The sequence below is a fragment of the Neolamprologus multifasciatus genome, chromosome 8, assembly GCF_963576455.1.
Source record: "Neolamprologus multifasciatus chromosome 8, fNeoMul1.2, whole genome shotgun sequence".
In the NCBI taxonomy this organism is placed as follows: domain Eukaryota; kingdom Metazoa; phylum Chordata; class Actinopteri; order Cichliformes; family Cichlidae; genus Neolamprologus; species Neolamprologus multifasciatus.
Window position 1 is genome coordinate 102450 of NC_140446.1, and position 19430 is coordinate 121879.

Sequence of the window (19430 nt, forward strand, 5' to 3'; positions counted from 1 at the left end):
AAGCTAATTCTTCCTCTGCTCCTCCTCCTCTCCCTCTCTCTCTCTCTTTGTTTTAATGGAGAAACTTGTCTCCTGTACATGCTTCAGTGCTTTTGTTTTCTCGTTCTCGCTCTCTGCTCATGTGGGTCGCAGACTTCAGGGGTGAAGCAGGTTTACAGGCTGTTTGGCGCCAGATGCCGCGGAGTTTAAGTCCACATGCTTGTACGCAGTTCTGGGTCAGAGACGCTTTAAAGGACAGTGCAGCGCTCGCTGCTCCGCACGGATTTCCATTCTTATTCTATTGTTTTGCCTTCCACCAGATTTTAGTGGCACATACTTTTTTTACTCCAGTGCTCTGATTTACTCGTGTTGCCCCTGAAGGTCACACATTTCAGATAAAACAGTGCTGCTGTCGTCGGGTGAAAGAGCAGAATGAACTCTTAGCTTATGAGAACCAAAGTTTGGCTGCAAGTACAGATGATTTAATCCTGTAATTTAATTTTAATTTTTTTATTCTTGTGAATTTTCTCTGTGGTTGTTACTCGTCTTTGCATCGCTTTGCATGCATGAAAGCTTTCGATAGGCCAAGTTAGAACTGCACAGTTTAACAAAACGTGCACAGCCGAGGAGCTCAAACCAGAGAATTTATTCTAAAATGAACAAACTAATAGCTGCACGGACTCTGAGATTATGGGCTGCTACTATAAAATAGTACATCTCTGACCACCATCTCTCAGGTCACAGACCTACAACTTAACACGTCATCAGCCCTCCAACAGGACAGCTGCTTGATTGTAGGAAAACAATCATATCATCTGTAGTTGTGGAAGGATAATTTAAATTAAAGGCATTAAAAGTTGACATAGGGTCAGGAATTAGTCTGGACCTCCTGCTGGGCTACCTCCGCAGTGGGGTGAAGAGAGGTACAGGGATCAGCACACACACGTGCCTCAGGATCAGTCCTTATGTAATGTTTTTCTACTCTAACTGATCCTTACTACCTCTCTCACGCACATTTGAATCGATGCTTTGTCTAAAACATGCAGGCACACATTCACAGTCACAGTGCGATGAGTCCATCAGGGTTCAGTGTCTGGCCCAAGCGCACTTTGGCATGCAGACTGGAGCATTGAGGGATCAAACCACCAAACCCTGAGTGACCCTGATGAAAAGACATCCAGTGACAGTCGTTCCAGGGTTTCACCTACAGAACGCTTTGGTTTTGCCTCCTCTGGATGAATGTTATGAACCTCCGTTATTTTAGCTGGACCTGAAATAAACAACAACCACGTTCTGGGTTTAGAAAGAGATAACAATCCACGGCTGCAAAGGGACCTGCTGCTGATGGACAGACTAGCCAGGTTAGGCGTAAACACATGCGTGGATATCACCTGGATATCACCATCAGATTGCCTGATGGTTTATTGCAGGAATGTATTCAACAGCAACACGTTGCAGTGATTTCTGTGTCATCTCATCAGTCTATCAGGGGGTTGTGGAGGAGTTTTGCTCCACTCTACTTTGCGGCGTTGCTTCATTTCATTGAGTTTGCAGCATTCATTCATGCACAGCTCTCTGAGCTCTGCAGCAGCTCCATTCTTTTCTTTTTCAGTTGTTCTGTTGGAGATCTGCTGCGGTCCTGTTGATGACCCAGTTTTGGTCCAAGTTTCAGCTGGACCTCACACTGGCTCTAGATTACTTTGGTATACAGAGAAGTTTACGGTGCACTCAGATCATCATCCCTCCACCACCGTGCTCATGGTCGTATGAGGTTTGGTTTCATCCAAGCATGCTGCTGTGCATTAAGGACAAACAACTCCACTCTGGTCTTGTTCACTGCAGAAGTCTTTGCTTTGTTCAGACACAGCTTTACAGATGTAAAGAACTTCTGCTGCAGTTCTGTGAAAACCTTCTGCTTCAGTCATCTGAGCATCTTTAACCTCCTAGGACCTGGCCTCCACATATGTGGACATCACATTTTGGGTTGTCTAGACCAAAATACAAAATTTTGCTCCACAAGGACCTACGAGGACATTACACTGCCTCTGTTTTATCAAAATTTAAAACAAATATCCTCATATGTGGCTCTCATTTTTCTTAGAAACAAAAATCGGTTAAAAAAAATTGGTGATTCTTTGTTTTTACATTCATCAGGTCCCAATATGCCCAAATATCAAAGAGAAATTAAAAATGCTGCCATGGAAGAGTTCAGGAGGTTAAGCAGCTCTAATGTAGATTCACTGTTATTATACACACCATGTTAGGACTAGTGTTAGGGCTACAGAACTGCATTAACTCTCCATGGCACAGATTCAACAAGGTGCTGGAAACACATTGAAGTGTTGAATGTTGGAGAAATCAAAACAGGAACTGCAGTTTTACGAGTGTTATGAAGTATTCAGCTCAACTGTATTAAACAGCATGACTCCTGGTAATCAAACAAACACACTCCATGATAAGCATCCCTTACTTCTTTTTATGTACTGGCTGTGAATGAGACATGGAAGTGAAACGTGAGCCAGCAGTTCGGGTTTCCTGCACAGCTTCCTGTGTCTGGTAATAATCTGTCAGCGTATGGATGCATCCCCATCACTCATGCTGGGGAACACATCTGCTGCGCTTCACCGCAGGGAGTCTCCTCTTTGTGTTCCCCCTCTCGTGCTTTTATTTGACACTTGAACATACAGAGAAAGACGGCAAACAGACAGGAGCAGATTAAATATGCAAACACCAAACAGTAATCCTCACGCGCTGCAGCTCTCTGCACATTTGCATAGCTCACGGATCAGCGTGCATTTTCATCAGTTTAGACTAAAGAAAAGAGGTTATCTGTTCATTTGGCTGCACAGATATTTAACACAACACTGAAAGCAAACATTCAAACCTGAACTCACTTCCTTCTCTTCCTTCATTTTCATTTGATCCTCTCTTTGCTGGAACATTTGAATGAAATTAAATCCTGGCTTTCAAAGCTCTTGGGGCAGGTGGGGTGACGCTCAAGCAGCAACTTCAACGGCTGAACAATGAAGTGGAATGAGACAGAAACTGCAGTTATTTTAATGTCCACATAAAGGATGTTCAGCTTTAGATGTCCAACTTTACAGCAGAAGTTACGTCTGAGCTTAAACCTTATTGTCCAGCTGAGTTTATTTCCCCAAACTTTAGAGGAGACTTCACTAAGTGGAATTAGTCTGTGTGATGAAATCAAACAGTGCAAGGATGCAGCTAATCAAGAGGAAGACAAATAAGAATTCGGCTGTTTTTACCTTTCAGTTCTCAGTCCTCATTGGTTTTTGGATTAAAAGAAGCATTTTGCTAATGTGACATCTCAGATACAAGTTGGTGTAACTCTCCAGATGGTTGCTGCAGAGAGGTGCATGGTGCTGCTTTGGTCTCTAGCAGAATCAGCATCACCTGTTGTTCACGTGGAAGAATGATTCACCAAGCGCTAGTGACACTGTGAACATGCTGACTGGAGACCTTTCACCTTCAAAGTAAAAGTTCCACCTTTGCTGGTTTGCACTGCATGTTTTAAAGTTACACTTTTGCTCAGAGTGTAAATGTTAATATTTTGCAGAAAGGTCTGCATCTTCCATTAAAAACTTCAGCTGATCGCAGCCGTCTGCCTGTGATCAAAGCAGTTGCAAGGAGGTTTTTGGTGCAGCAACCTCTATGCAACCGATCTCACCCAGCAAGCCTCCTGAAACCATCCACAACCACTGCGGGAACACACGTTTTTCCCAAGTGACCGGAGGTTCCAGGGGTGTAGTCTACTCCTCTGTAGGCCTTAACAAGTGGACAAAGAGCTGATGATGACTGTGAAGGAAGAGCTAGAAGACTTTAACCTACCATCAGGTAAAACACTCAGTCATCTGTGCCTGTGGACAAAGACCCTGAGGTGGGCTCAGTTAATGTTAAAACTTGTTGGAACATCTGAAATATGTGCCTCACTTTAGAAGTGAGTGTCATGATCCTGGGCCATGTTGGCCTAACCCTGATCTCCAGGAAGATCCACTTCCTGCCTGCCACACAGCCGAATCATGACAGTGAGGGTAAAAGACGTTTTCAGGTGGAGAATATGTGACCAGGCTTCTCTTTAGATATAATTTTATTGTACATGGAATCGATCGCTTTAAACCAGCAACATTAAACTGGTGAAAGTTCCATTATTTCATTAATGACCAGTTACTAAAAATAGAAAAAGGTCAGTTAAAACTGTGACACATGGATCTGTTTAATATCTACATAACAGCACAAAACCTCAGGGACATCTCTTTCAGTTTCATTGATGCAGCCAGTACTGCAGGTTTAAGTGGAAGGTTTGTTTCTTCTGCAGGTAAAGCTACACATGAGGTGCATAGGTGTAGGCGATGGTGGTCTGGAGGCTCTGCAGCGGTGTTAGCGTGTCCTCGCTGGCGCCCGGCCTCTGTGGGATGTTAATCATTTGCGACAGGTCGTGCAGATTATCAGGTATTAAGTGATCAGTTTAATTGCTCCCTTGTGTCCCAGCAGTTGGCTTCGCTGCACATTGTCAGCTGCTGTCGTCTGTTTGTGGGCCTGGGGGAGCTTCTGCTGTCAGGTTACTGATGTGGAAAGGTACGTTTGTTTTACGTGTAGTAGACAAACTCACGATAATGACTCTTCATCGCTGAGCCGGGGGCAGGCGGAAGCCAAAGGTTATGCAGAGTGATCAGATCTGGCAGCGTCTTGCTGTACTGGTCCAGGCTTACAGTGAATGCATCAAATACCCAAGTGAGTCTGAGCATTTAGATCTGAGTTCATGCGTGCACTGATGTATTTGACAGAAGAGATTCTCATTGGCCAAAAGAAAAACTATAAATTAACTATAATGGAAATCTATAAATGGAATAAAACGAGACTCCACACCATCTTTAGGACACAGAATTTCACTGTGCACAAAAACCGGAGCTGTTAGCCGTAAAGCAGCCATATGATTGGACATTTTAACATGACTGAGTGGCTTTTTTTTTTTTTTTTGCCTGTCCCGTTTGGCTCTTTTGCATCAGAATTATTGTCTAAAGGCGAATAAAGATGCCCAACGGATTTACTTTACCAAATGGACCATCCCAGCCTTGCCGTAATGGTCTATTTGATTCACCTTTTATTGTTTATTTTATTTATTTTTACTTGTTAAATACGGGACAGACTGGGGAAAAGAAAGAGGGAAAGAAAAACAGCGGGGAAGAGGGAAACAAAAAAACAAACAAACAAAATAAGCAGACAAAAAATACATCTATCAATCACCTGGATCACCTGTTGAGAAAGAAAAAAAGAGAAAACAAACAGAAGAAAAAAGAGAGCAATACAATAAACAACATCACGATGATCTATGTGAATATAACAGTAAATACTAAATATTAAACATTATTGTGCAGCACGTAAGATCGACAGCACAGTGTGCTTTGAGGTAGGAGCCAAAAAGGGTGTAGTTTGTGTGTGTGAGCACCCGTGTGTACACCTGTGAGCATGGACGCGCTTGTTTTTAAAAGGTTCCTTCATGTAATGATCTGCTAGAGGGTGTGGGGGGGCCACAGCCCCGTCCTCCAGGGCATGAAGCAGGTATGGAGGAGATCAAGACTCCAGACATCCAGAGGCCCCCAGAACACAAGAGACCAAGAAGACCAACAGAGGGGCAGCTGCACCACTGTCCCAGAAAGAGCTGAGGAGAGTCCCAGATGAGGGGTCACTCAGCAGCCGCGAGGGGGTTGCAGTGACGTGCCCGTGAGCTCCGCCGGCAGCCAGCTGTGCCAGAGTGACCGAGCCCCAGGCCGAGAGGCCGAGGGCACCCCACCCCCGAAGTGGCCCGAGCGAGCCCCAGGCTCCAGGCCCCGATAAGCAGCTACCAAGGAGTGAGCCGGTGTGTACCCGGACGCCCATCCCCGGACACAAAGAGCCACCAACGCACCGATGTCTGAGGGCGTCTGCCACTGGCAGGGGAAGTGGTGGGGGGAGATAGGCCTCCATACCTTGGAGGGCCTGAGATGTCAACAAGCTGTTGGGGAATTATATAATATTTTTAACCAGTTAATGAAAGAGGATCCAAAACCAAATTTGTGTAAAGTTGCAAATAGAAATTTCCAGTTAACTCTGTCAAATGCTTTTTCTGCATCTCAAGAAAATATTGTAGTTTCGATGTTTCTACTCTATGAGTATCAAGTTAAGTAATCTACGTGTATTTGTTGATGAGTGCCTACCTTTAATGAAACCAGTTTGGTCAGGATGAATTAAGAGGGGGGTTATTTTTTCCAGTCTCTTTGAGAGAGCTTTGGAGATTATTTTAAGGTCTACATTTATAAAGGATATTGGACGATAGCTTGAGGGATATACAGGGTCTTTGCCTGGTTTTAGCAGGAGATTAATGTTTGCAGAATTCATATTTGATGGAAGTCTGCCCTTTTCTTTGATTTCCAACAACGCTCACTGAGTGGCCTTTAAAGGAGCTGCAGGCTTGGGCGTGTTCACGCTGGCTTAATTTTTTAACAAAGCCTGCTGGTCACCTGATTTAAGCACTGATTGGAAAAACGTGCTCAACTCACGCTTCATTGTTAACAGCAGATAGAGTGCCGGGTCTACACACCAAGTTTATTTCAGTTTATGAAACAACTGCTGAGAACCTATGTTTCTTTTAGCTGTCATGAAGAGGCTTCCATGTTTTTTGTGGTTTTGTGCTAAGTTTCTGAAGTCTGGAAAAAAGAAAAAGATGACCTTTGAGAAAGGTGGAGACTCCAATATGGCCCTCAGGTAACATCTAACAGTTACAATACAATAAACTAAAAAACAGACTCATCTGGGATGGTGGGAAAGAGTCGGTGGTCCCAATGTGTTGGTCAGTTTCTGTTCAAGCCGAGTAACTCGACAAACGTAGACTCTCATTTATCAACATCGACTGAGTCCATTTGGTTTCTGGGTGACTTTATTTTGCTAATTATTGATCTACTTTGTTGATGAATCATCTCGAAATAGTAGGTTAACGTATGTAGAAGTGATTTTTAGTAGCTGGTTGCTCGACTGATGTTTGCTGCTTAGAAAACTGTCCGGCTGTATGATGTGCGTGCATCGGGTCTCCTTACAATATATTTGGTTCCTTAAGATGGATTATGATTTCAAACTAATCCTCTTCACAGTGTGACCTTGACTTCACTGTACATTATCCCTTACATAACACAGTATATGTAGGGTCGCCCTGAAAGCTGCGCTGCTCAAAGCTTCTGAAGAACTGAGATAATATCACAGCTTTAAAACCGCCCTCACGCGACGTCTCACTACCTGGTAGATATCCTCAAATGCTTCTCAGCACACAGAGTGGAGGAAATAAATATTTAATCCCAGCTGAGTTGCTTACTTACAGAAAAATGAACTGTCTCCGATTTGTATGGTAGTCTAAGGAGCTTGGAAAGACTACGATGACCTGGATGACTGAGTACCTTCACAGACAGATTTTTATGCTAGTTTTTGATGGAGGAAAGGCATTAGATAAAAATTATACAATGATTTACATATCAGTGTGTGAAATAAACCAGTCAGACTTCACGTTCCTACAGACTGGCTTTTAACCCATGTGGCACACAGACTTCAGTCAATCAGTCACTTACAGATCCTCCTGATTCCAAATCGCTTTTGGTGTGTATAACACACACCTGTCCACAGAATCAGTTTCATCCATTCTAACCTCTTCACACCTCAGAGAAGACCAAAGAGCTGTCTTAGGACGTCAGCATCAAATGAGCATCATAGTCTGGAGCTCCATGCAAGATCTCATCTTATGAGTGGTGGATCTACCCAAAACTACATCTGATCTGATCTGAAGGCCAAGAACATCATTGGTAGCACATTGCACCATAATGGACTAAAGTGTTGCAGTACCCACAGTACCCCCTCCCCCCCACCCCCTACAAGAAACATCACACTGCTGTGCAGAAGCAGCTGTTTCTCCACCAAGTACTAAGTCATGTTTTGCTTGGAGGTCAAATGCATTAAAAGCAATTTATAACTTCTTTTTTTTTTTTTTTTTTTTTTTTTTTTTTTTCAAGCTTTTTTCTTTTCTCTTTCTTTTTTCTTTCTTTTTTTCTTTTTCTTTTTTCTTTTTTTTTTTTTTCTTTTTTTTCTTTTGAATAAGCAGAAGAAAAAAAAAAAGAAAAAAAAAATACATATATCGATCACCTGGATCACCTGTTGAGAAAGAAAAAAGAAAACAAGCAGAAGAAAACGAGAGTAATACAATAAACCACATCACAATGATATATGGGAATATGACAGTAAATACTAAATATTAAACATTATTGTGCAGCACGTAAGATCGACAGCACAGTGTGCATTGAGGTAGGAGCCAAAAAGGGTGTAGTTTGTGTGTGTGATCACCCGTGTGTACACCTGTGAGCATGGACGCGCTTGTTTTCTTAAAAGGTTCCCTCATGTAATGATCTGCTAGAGGGTGTGGGGGGCCACTGCCCCGTCCTCCAGGGCATGAAGCAGGTATGGAGGAGATCAAAACCCCAGACATCCAGAGGCCCCCAGAACACAAGAGACCAAGGAAGACCAACAGAGGGGCAGCCGCGCCACTGTCCCAGAAAGAGCTGAGGAGAGTCCCAGATGAGGGGTCACCCAGCAGCCACGGAGCAGAAGCCAGGGGGGGCTGCAGTGACGTGCCCGTGAGCTCCGCCGGCAGCCAGCTGTGCCTGAGTGACCGAGCCCCAGGCCGAGAGGCCGGGGGCACCCCACCTCCGAAGTGGCCCAAGCGAGCCCCAGGCTCCAGGCCCCGATAAGCAGCCGCCAAGGAGTGAGCCGGTGTGTACCCGGACGCCCACCCCCGGACACAAAGAACCACCAACGCACCGACGTCTGAGGGAGTCCGCCCCCGGCAGGGGAAGTGGTGGGGGGAGATAGGCCTCCAAACCTTGGAGGGCCTGAGCTGTCCTCAGAGAGGTGGCATCTGATACCCAACCTGACATACAGACACAGACATACAGGCACACACAGATACAAACATCCATTCCCACCCTCATGCTCTCATATGCACTTACTCCACACTCAACCAACGTGGAGACAGACATAAAGAGACGCTGTACACACAATCACACTCCCCAAGCGTACTCTACGAACCGGGTCTAGGTACCCTTGCCCCTGGAGGGGGGAACTGCACCCAGACCCAGGTTGTGTTACCCTTTTCCCTGCAGTGGGGAGAAGCAGACCGCCCCGACTCCGCAGCAGCAGGGAGGCCCCACACTCCGGACCCCAGTCGGACGGCCAACTCCTCCTCCTAGCCCCCCTGCTCCAGCAGAAAGCAGAGAACGAGGGTGAGAGAAGACTCCTAACCTCCCTCCACCCGCTCATTGTAGTGTTGATGTATGTGTGTTCTAAGGTGCGTTTAAAACCCAGGAGGGCATGGAGCTACCTGCCAGAGAGCAGCAGGTAAGCGCATAGTCCCTCCTGCTAGCCCTCAATGTCTACGTGTATTTAAAATTGAGAGGTGGGCAACGACGCCGGGGGTGAGGTGTACACCCTGATGGTAATTGGGATTCCGTGTAGCGTGCCCACCCCCAAGATCCTATATTTATGTGTAATGAGAATGTGAGTAATGTGAATGTCTAAGTTGCGGGATAAAATTGAGGCAGAGGCAGCCAGAAGGGGACAGAGGGGGGGGGGTTACCTCCTCTGCACCCTGGTGACACACCCCCACTCCAAGGCCCTGCATGTGTGGGTGGTTGTGGTGGAGCGGGAAGAGGGAGGCAGCTGGAGATGGGGAGGGAAGGAAGGGAGGAGCAAGTGACCCCTCCCTGGGGCCAGCTCCCCCGCTGACCCCAGTAGGCACCCCCATACTCCGCGACCCACCAGGGAAGGGGGGCCCAGGCCCATCCGAACCGGGGCCCAGCGCAGCGGCGCCGCCCGGCCCCACAGAGCCCGGGGCAGTCCACTCAACCCCACAACAGAGAAAACTGCACCCACCCCATCATCCACTCATCTTCCAGACTACATAAGACAATAGACGCCCAGGCTGAGATCTTCCTCCACCTCTCCTGTATCTCCCCCTCTTGCAGAGAGAGTTCCTGAGAGAGGAAAGCCCCTGCAAGATGTGACAACCCCCCCCCCACCAGTTGAAGAGCCCCCCAGCTGGCTCGGCGCACCGGCGGCACCCTGCGCCAGTGGCGGGCCCCCATATACCCACCGGCCCACAACCCCGGCAACACACCAACCAGGACCCAGGCCCCCGAGGCCCGGCCAGGGCCCCAGGCCAGAGCCGGAGCGCCCCCAGAACCTCACGCCCGTCCCGGACCCACCCAGGGGCAGCCAGGCTACCAGGTCAGTAACCCCCGTCCGTCAGCACAGACCCTCCCCTAGCCCCGCTGCACGTAGCCACGAGGAAGCCGTCACCTAAGAGCCAACAGAGCCCCTAATTGGCCATGACCGCTACCCCGGGTTGAGCCCCCCAAGGAAGATGCTCCCGGGGAACCCCCCGACGCCCCAAGCCTGACCCTACCCCCACACCAATCACAACAGTGAAGGCGAGACCAAAATATGACCCCCCACCCCCACTAGGTGATGGAGCTGATCAGAGGAGCCCAGAGCGATTGATCTGATGTGGTGGCAGAGGCTGTATCAAGACTAATGTAATCTAATAGATAATTTCTATATTGGTTAGAATTAAGATTGTTTTTATTTTTCCAGTTCATGAGGACTGTTTTCTTGGCTATGCATAGAGCAGTGAAAACCATATGGGCTATATTCTTTTCTGAAGTGACATTATCTAAGCTGCCCAACAAACACACTAAGGGGGAAGTTGGAATGTTACATTTCAGACACTTTGATAAGTCTTCACATATCTCGCGCCAAAACTTCTGAACTGGTGGACAGAACCAAAGAGCGTGGATATAATTGTCCGGTGAATTGGTTTGGCAGTGTGAGCAGTTGTTGGTAGATGCAAAGCCCATCTTGAACATCCGATGACCTGTATAGTGCACTCTATGTAGTATTTTGTATTGAATTAATTGAAGACTGGGATTTCTGATTAGATGAAAGGTTTTTAAGCAAATCTGAGACCAGAAGTTTTGGTCTAAGTTAACTGATAAATCCGCTTCCCATTTTGCAATAGGAAGTGATATTGATTCATCTGTTTTAGAAAGCATTCTGTATATTTTGGATAGTAATTTGGGGGTTTTAAGAGTAAAAAATTGAACCACACTTGGTGGTGTTTGTAGTTCAACTTGACCCAGTTTAAATTTCTTTTTTATTATGGATTTAATTTGTTGATATTCTAAAAATCTTTTCTTGTTGATCCCATATTGTGTAACTAGTCTGTCAAATGAAATAAATTCTGTTCCTTCTAGTATATGTTCTACATATTTGATTCCTTTACCATTCCAATCTGAAAAGTTTATCATATTATTGTTTTGTAATATGTCAGGGTTGTTCCAGATAGGTGTACGTTTGCATGGGATTAATGAAGACTCTGTCAACTTCAGAAACTCCCACCATGCTGTCAGAGAAGAGCTGATGTTGATGCTTTTGAAGCATTCATGTCGTTGGATGTTTGAGCTGATAAATGGTAGATCTGAAATCTCTAGATTATTGCAAAGTGCTTGTTCTACATCTAGCCAAGGTTCATCTAAGAGGGTATGTTTTAGCCATCCTGAGATAAACTGAAGCCTGTTGGCTAAGAAGTAGTGCTGAAAGTTAGGTAGTTCTAATCCTCCTTTATCCTTGGTCTTTTGTAGTGTTTTTAAGCTTATACGTGGGGGCTTATTTTTCCAAAGGAATTTGGACATATATGAATCTAGAGATCTGAACCAATCTTGCGGCGGTTTAGTTGGGATCATTGAGAATAAATAATTTATTTTTGGTAATACCATCATTTTTATAGCAGCAACCCTTCCCATGAGTGATATGGGTAGACATTTCCATCTAGCCAGATCACCTTCTACTTTCTTTAAAAGTGGGGTATGGTTTAATTTAGTTAGATCTGCAAGCTTGGGAGAAATATTAATACCTAAATATTTTATATTTCCCGATTGCAGTGGAGTAGAAGAGGAATTATGGAAGCAGCAATTAATAGGAAGGACTGTAGATTTTGACCAGTTAATTGAGTAATCTGATATTCTTGCAAAAGAGTTTATCAATTCAATCACCCCAGTGATATTGGTTTGTGAATTTTGGAGAAAGAGTAACACATCATCAGCATAAAGGCTGATTTTATGTTCTATGTTCTTGCATTTTATGCCCTTAATTGCTGAATTCTGTCTAATTGCTGCTGCTAGTGGTTCGATAAAAATTGCAAACAGTGAAGGGGAGAGTGGGCATCCCTGCCTGGTGCCCCTCAGGAGACATAAGCTGGAGGATGTCTGGTCATTTGTTCTGACACAAGCTGTTGGGGAATTATATAATATTTTTAACCAGTTGATGAAAGAAGATCCAAAACCAAATTTGTGTAAAGTTGCAAATAGAAATTTCCAGTTAACTCTGTCAAACGCTTTTTCTGCATCTAAGGAAAATATTGTAGTTTCAAGGTTTTTACTGTATGAGTAGTCTATCAAATTAAGTAATCTACGTGTATTTGTTGATGAGTGCCTACCTTTTATGAAACCAGTTTGGTCAGGATGAATTAAGAGGGGGGTTATTTTCTCTAGTCTCTTCGAGAGAGCTTTGCAGATTATTTTGAGGTCTACATTAATAAGGGATATTGGACGATAGCTTGAGGGATATACAGGGTCTTTGCCTGGTTTTAGCAGGAGATTAATGTTTGCAGAATTCATATTTGATGGAAGTCTGCCCTTTTCTTTGATTTCTAACAACGTTCTGTAAAAAACTGGTGCTAGAATCGTCCAGAATTCTTTGTAGAATTCTGCAGGAAAGCCGTCTGGACCTGGAGCCTTATTATTGGACATATTTATCAGGGCTTCCTGGAGTTCACCTGATGTCAGTGGCGAATCCAGTGCCATTGCTTGAGATTCTAATAATTTTGGGAGAGTTATGTTGTCTAAAAATTGATCAATTTCCTTTTTAGATGGGTTTATTTGTGGTGAATACAACGTTTTATAGAAATCCCTGAAAATGTTGTTTATTTGTTTCGGTTCATATATTGTGTTCCCAGATGAATCTTGAACAGCACATATAGTTGTTTTTTCTTTATTTATTTTTAACTGGTTTGCTAGAAATTTACCGGATTTATTACTATGTTCATAATTTTGTAAGCGTAGTCTTTGTACTAAGAATTTTGTTTTTCTATCAATTATCTCATTTAATTCTAGTTTTGTTTTGCGTATTTTGTTCAATGTTTCCTGATCTTGGTGGGACGCGTAGGCTTCTTCTAGTGATTTGATGTTTTTTTCTAATTCCTGAATATTTTTGTTTTCTTTTTTCTTTTTATGTGATGAGAAAGAAATTATTTTACCTCTCATCACAGCTTTCCCTGCTTCCCATAAAACAGAAGCTGATGTTCCGGGAGTGTCATTAAAGTCTAAATATGAAGTCCACTCTTTTTTAAAATATTTAATAAAGTCTTCATCATTAAGCAGTGATGTATTAAATCTCCAGTTTTTACTTGGCATAGTATTATTCTTGTGCATTAGTGTTAGAGATACAGGAGCATGATCGCTGACAGCTATAGGATGAATCTCAATGTCTGAAATGTCGCTCAGCAGTGAGCTGCTGACCAAAAAATAATCCAGACGAGAGTAGGAGTGATAAACATGTGAGAAAAAAGTATATTCCTTACTGGTGGGGTGAAGGGAGCGCCATGCATCGCAAAGACCAAAGTCGCTCATATACTGTTTGATTATATTTGTGGACTGCCAATTACGCTGAGTTCCTGCTGTATTGAGCCTATCCATTTCTTCATTCAGTCCAAGGTTGAGGTCGCCTCCAAGCACAAGTGTGCCATCTAAGTGTTCAGAGAGTGCACTGAAAAAACCGTGAAAGAATGAGGGATCATCAACATTTGGACCATATACACTTACAATACATAGATTTTTATCAAGTATAGATAGATTAATGATTAAGAATCTGCCCTCTGGATCTATAACTGTATCGAGTACTGTGAAATTAATTTTTTTATGAATTAAAATTGCTACTCCCCTTTGTCTAGAATTATAACAGGCTGAGAACACATTAGGAAACTCAGGTGTTTTAAGTTCATTCGAACCTCTAAGAGGTCTGTGGGTCTCTTGTAAAAGGACAACATCTGCCTGTAGTTTTTTGAGTTGGTTAAATATTTTTAACCTCTTTTCTCTGGAGCCAGCTCCATTTACATTCCATGTAACGAATCTTAGTGCACCCATAGATGTCTGTGCATAACTAGGGGTGTACTCTGTGTGTGTCGCTTAGACAGGTGGAGAGAATATATCACTTGTTCATAAATAAGGAGAGGGAGAGAGAGAAAAAATGTGTGGCGAGATGCTCCCCGAGTCTGACTATGTGTTTGCATATTTACTAATATGAGTATGCTTGGCTTAAGTGTGTGTATCCTGTAGGTCTGTGTGCGCTGTCTGACTGATGTAAATGTGCTGCCGTTGAGCGCATGACTGTGCGTGATCGTGCAGTGAGTAAGTGTCGAAATAAATGATGTTGTTTGTGGAAGAGTGTGGAAGCAGGTGATCGAAGCAGTGAAAGAAATAAAGAAAGAAACCAAGGACGAGGGTGAGCAGCATAAAAACAAGAGGGGGAAAAGAGAGGAAAAAAAAAAAAAAACGAGAAGAGAGAAAAGAAAACGTAAACATTCCAATTAAATCACTGACGGAGAGTGACGGTGTTAATATTGCTATGAAATCACACTTAAGATGTGATTTGATACCGGTAAGTTAAACAAATGTTAATCCAAGTTAGTGTGAGTGGATAGGGAAAGGGTGTAGCGGATTCTTATCTGGTCTGAAGTTAATACAGCCACGGAGTGATGTTGGGGTCGCGGTGGAGCTGTCCGTCCACGTACAGCCGGTCCACAGCGATGACAGCGCGGGAGCCTTTCTGGATGAAGCCGCGTCGAAGTGGGAAGAGGACCCTGCGTCGTTCCAGGATCTCTTTGGGGAACTGATCGTTCACGCTGAAGTCCGTTCCTTTTAATTCCCTGCCGCGGCTTTTCACATGTTGTTTTTGTTTGAAGTGGCCGAATTTGGCCACGATAGGACGTGGTCTCCCGGCCGTAGCCCGAATGGGGCCGAGGCGATGCACCCTATCGAAGACGATGTTCTTCACCATGTCCTCCGGCAGCTTCAGGTGGGTTTTGATGAAGCTTTTTACCGTGGTCTCCGCGTCCTCTCCAGCGGCTTCTGGAATACCAGAAAATACTAGATTATCACGCATGCTACGAGCTTGTAGATCAATAACCGTTTCTTTTATTTTTTTATTTTCTCTATTTAGCTGAGTAACATTTTCTGTGAGAGATTTCACCGACTCCCTTAGCGTGGCATTTTCAGCAGCGAGCGTTTCCACTTGCTGCTGGCTGAACTCCAGGGATTCTCGCAAGCATTTAAATTCCCGGTGAAGAATCTCCACCAGGGACAGCCTTGCGTCGAAACTGGACAATCGCTTGTCGATTGACTCCAGTATGTCGGCAATATCTTTGCCAGCTGGCGATGTTGTGCCGGGGGAATCTGCCGGGCGTTGTCTTTTCGACGACGGCGTCTCAGATTTGGCCGGGGAAGCTGTACTCTGGGCCTTCTTCATCACGAGATCCTGAAAGCACTGATCAATATAATCTTGGAGAGCGTCTAAACTCTCCCCGTTGTTCTCCAGGGTGTTGGAGATAATTTAGACAAATATTGTTAGTTATGAGACAATTGATAAGTGTATTTGGTAATACTGAAGCTTAAAGAAATTTGTTCAAATCTAAACTACCATTTGCTTTAATTTTCCGCCAAAATCTCCGGCGTCTGACGTCAGTTACAACATTAGTCGCTTACCTTGACTGTCACCCAGAACAGTCAAGGTAAGGCCCCCAGAACACAAGAGACCAAGAAGACCAACAGAGGGGCAGCTGCACCACTGTCCCAGAAAGAGCTGAGGAGAGTCCCAGATGAGGGGTCACTCAGCAGCCGCGAGGGGGTTGCAGTGACGTGCCCGTGAGCTCCGCCGGCAGCCAGCTGTGCCAGAGTGACCGAGCCCCAGGCCGAGAGGCCGAGGGCACCCCACCCCCGAAGTGGCCCGAGCGAGCCCCAGGCTCCAGGCCCCGATAAGCAGCTACCAAGGAGTGAGCCGGTGTGTACCCGGACGCCCATCCCCGGACACAAAGAGCCACCAACGCACCGATGTCTGAGGGCGTCTGCCACTGGCAGGGGAAGTGGTGGGGGGAGATAGGCCTCCATACCTTGGAGGGCCTGAGATGTCAACAAGCTGTTGGGGAATTATATAATATTTTTAACCAGTTAATGAAAGAGGATCCAAAACCAAATTTGTGTAAAGTTGCAAATAGAAATTTCCAGTTAACTCTGTCAAATGCTTTTTCTGCATCTCAAGAAAATATTGTAGTTTCGATGTTTCTACTCTATGAGTATCAAGTTAAGTAATCTACGTGTATTTGTTGATGAGTGCCTACCTTTAATGAAACCAGTTTGGTCAGGATGAATTAAGAGGGGGGTTATTTTTTCCAGTCTCTTTGAGAGAGCTTTGGAGATTATTTTAAGGTCTACATTTATAAAGGATATTGGACGATAGCTTGAGGGATATACAGGGTCTTTGCCTGGTTTTAGCAGGAGATTAATGTTTGCAGAATTCATATTTGATGGAAGTCTGCCCTTTTCTTTGATTTCCAACAACGCTCACTGAGTGGCCTTTAAAGGAGCTGCAGGCTTGGGCGTGTTCACGCTGGCTTAATTTTTTAACAAAGCCTGCTGGTCACCTGATTTAAGCACTGATTGGAAAAACGTGCTCAACTCACGCTTCATTGTTAACAGCAGATAGAGTGCCGGGTCTACACACCAAGTTTATTTCAGTTTATGAAACAACTGCTGAGAACCTATGTTTCTTTTAGCTGTCATGAAGAGGCTTCCATGTTTTTTGTGGTTTTGTGCTAAGTTTCTGAAGTCTGGAAAAAAGAAAAAGATGACCTTTGAGAAAGGTGGAGACTCCAATATGGCCCTCAGGTAACATCTAACAGTTACAATACAATAAACTAAAAAACAGACTCATCTGGGATGGTGGGAAAGAGTCGGTGGTCCCAATGTGTTGGTCAGTTTCTGTTCAAGCCGAGTAACTCGACAAACGTAGACTCTCATTTATCAACATCGACTGAGTCCATTTGGTTTCTGGGTGACTTTATTTTGCTAATTATTGATCTACTTTGTTGATGAATCATCTCGAAATAGTAGGTTAACGTATGTAGAAGTGATTTTTAGTAGCTGGTTGCTCGACTGATGTTTGCTGCTTAGAAAACTGTCCGGCTGTATGATGTGCGTGCATCGGGTCTCCTTACAATATATTTGGTTCCTTAAGATGGATTATGATTTCAAACTAATCCTCTTCACAGTGTGACCTTGACTTCACTGTACATTATCCCTTACATAACACAGTATATGTAGGGTCGCCCTGAAAGCTGCGCTGCTCAAAGCTTCTGAAGAACTGAGATAATATCACAGCTTTAAAACCGCCCTCACGCGACGTCTCACTACCTGGTAGATATCCTCAAATGCTTCTCAGCACACAGAGTGGAGGAAATAAATATTTAATCCCAGCTGAGTTGCTTACTTACAGAAAAATGAACTGTCTCCGATTTGTATGGTAGTCTAAGGAGCTTGGAAAGACTACGATGACCTGGATGACTGAGTACCTTCACAGACAGATTTTTATGCTAGTTTTTGATGGAGGAAAGGCATTAGATAAAAATTATACAATGATTTACATATCAGTGTGTGAAATAAACCAGTCAGACTTCACGTTCCTACAGACTGGCTTTTAACCCATGTGGCACACAGACTTCAGTCAATCAGTCACTTACAGATCCTCCTGATTCCAAATCGCTTTTGGTGTGTATAACACACACCTGTCCACAGAATCAGTTTCATCCATTCTAACCTCTTCACACCTCAGAGAAGACCAAAGAGCTGTCTTAGGACGTCAGCATCAAATGAGCATCATAGTCTGGAGCTCCATGCAAGATCTCATCTTATGAGTGGTGGATCTACCCAAAACTACATCTGATCTGATCTGAAGGCCAAGAACATCATTGGTAGCACATTGCACCATAATGGACTAAAGTGTTGCAGTACCCACAGTACCCCCTCCCCCCCCACCCCCTACAAGAAACATCACACTGCTGTGCAGAAGCAGCTGTTTCTCCACCAAGTACTAAGTCATGTTTTGCTTGGAGGTCAAATGCATTAAAAGCAATTTATAACTTCTTTTTTTTTTTTTTTTTTTTTTTTTTTTTTTTTCAAGCTTTTTTCTTTTCTCTTTCTTTTTTCTTTCTTTTTTTCTTTTTCTTTTTTTCTTTTTTTTTTTTTTTCTTTTTTTTCTTTTGAATAAGCAGAAGAAAAAAAAAAGAAAAAAAAAATACATATATCGATCACCTGGATCACCTGTTGAGAAAGAAAAAAGAAAACAAGCAGAAGAAAACGAGAGTAATACAATAAACCACATCACAATGATATATGGGAATATGACAGTAAATACTAAATATTAAACATTATTGTGCAGCACGTAAGATCGACAGCACAGTGTGCATTGAGGTAGGAGCCAAAAAGGGTGTAGTTTGTGTGTGTGATCACCCGTGTGTACACCTGTGAGCATGGACGCGCTTGTTTTCTTAAAAGGTTCCCTCATGTAATGATCTGCTAGAGGGTGTGGGGGGCCACTGCCCCGTCCTCCAGGGCATGAAGCAGGTATGGAGGAGATCAAAACCCCAGACATCCAGAGGCCCCCAGAACACAAGAGACCAAGGAAGACCAACAGAGGGGCAGCCGCGCCACTGTCCCAGAAAGAGCTGAGGAGAGTCCCAGATGAGGGGTCACCCAGCAGCCACGGAGCAGAAGCCAGGGGGGGCTGCAGTGACGTGCCCGTGAGCTCCGCCGGCAGCCAGCTGTGCCTGAGTGACCGAGCCCCAGGCCGAGAGGCCGGGGGCACCCCACCTCCGAAGTGGCCCAAGCGAGCCCCAGGCTCCAGGCCCCGATAAGCAGCCGCCAAGGAGTGAGCCGGTGTGTACCCGGACGCCCACCCCCGGACACAAAGAACCACCAACGCACCGACGTCTGAGGGAGTCCGCCCCCGGCAGGGGAAGTGGTGGGGGGAGATAGGCCTCCAAACCTTGGAGGGCCTGAGCTGTCCTCAGAGAGGTGGCATCTGATACCCAACCTGACATACAGACACAGACATACAGGCACACACAGATACAAACATCCATTCCCACCCTCATGCTCTCATATGCACTTACTCCACACTCAACCAACGTGGAGACAGACATAAAGAGACGCTGTACACACAATCACACTCCCCAAGCGTACTCTACGAACCGGGTC

The 19430-nt window shown here is 44.6% G+C and overlaps 1 protein-coding gene and 1 long non-coding RNA gene across 4 annotated transcripts in view; one reads left to right on the top strand and one right to left on the bottom strand.

Moving 5' to 3' along the window:
• The window catches only part of LOC146512000 (uncharacterized), a 192860-nt gene that overhangs the window by 100385 nt on the left and 73045 nt on the right, over positions 1-19430 (bottom strand). The gene's annotated exons all lie outside the window — the stretch shown is intronic.
• Positions 1-19430, top strand: part of stxbp4 (syntaxin binding protein 4) — a 70177-nt gene that overhangs the window by 374 nt on the left and 50373 nt on the right. The window contains exon 1 of one of the 3 annotated variants that reach the window (XM_085171117.1): positions 5-4575. The exons of the other annotated variants lie outside the window; for them this stretch is intronic. The gene's annotated coding sequence lies outside the window, so the exon portion shown is untranslated. Of the gene's footprint in view, positions 1-4; positions 4576-19430 lie in introns of those variants that run through there. 3 annotated transcript variants of the gene reach the window in all.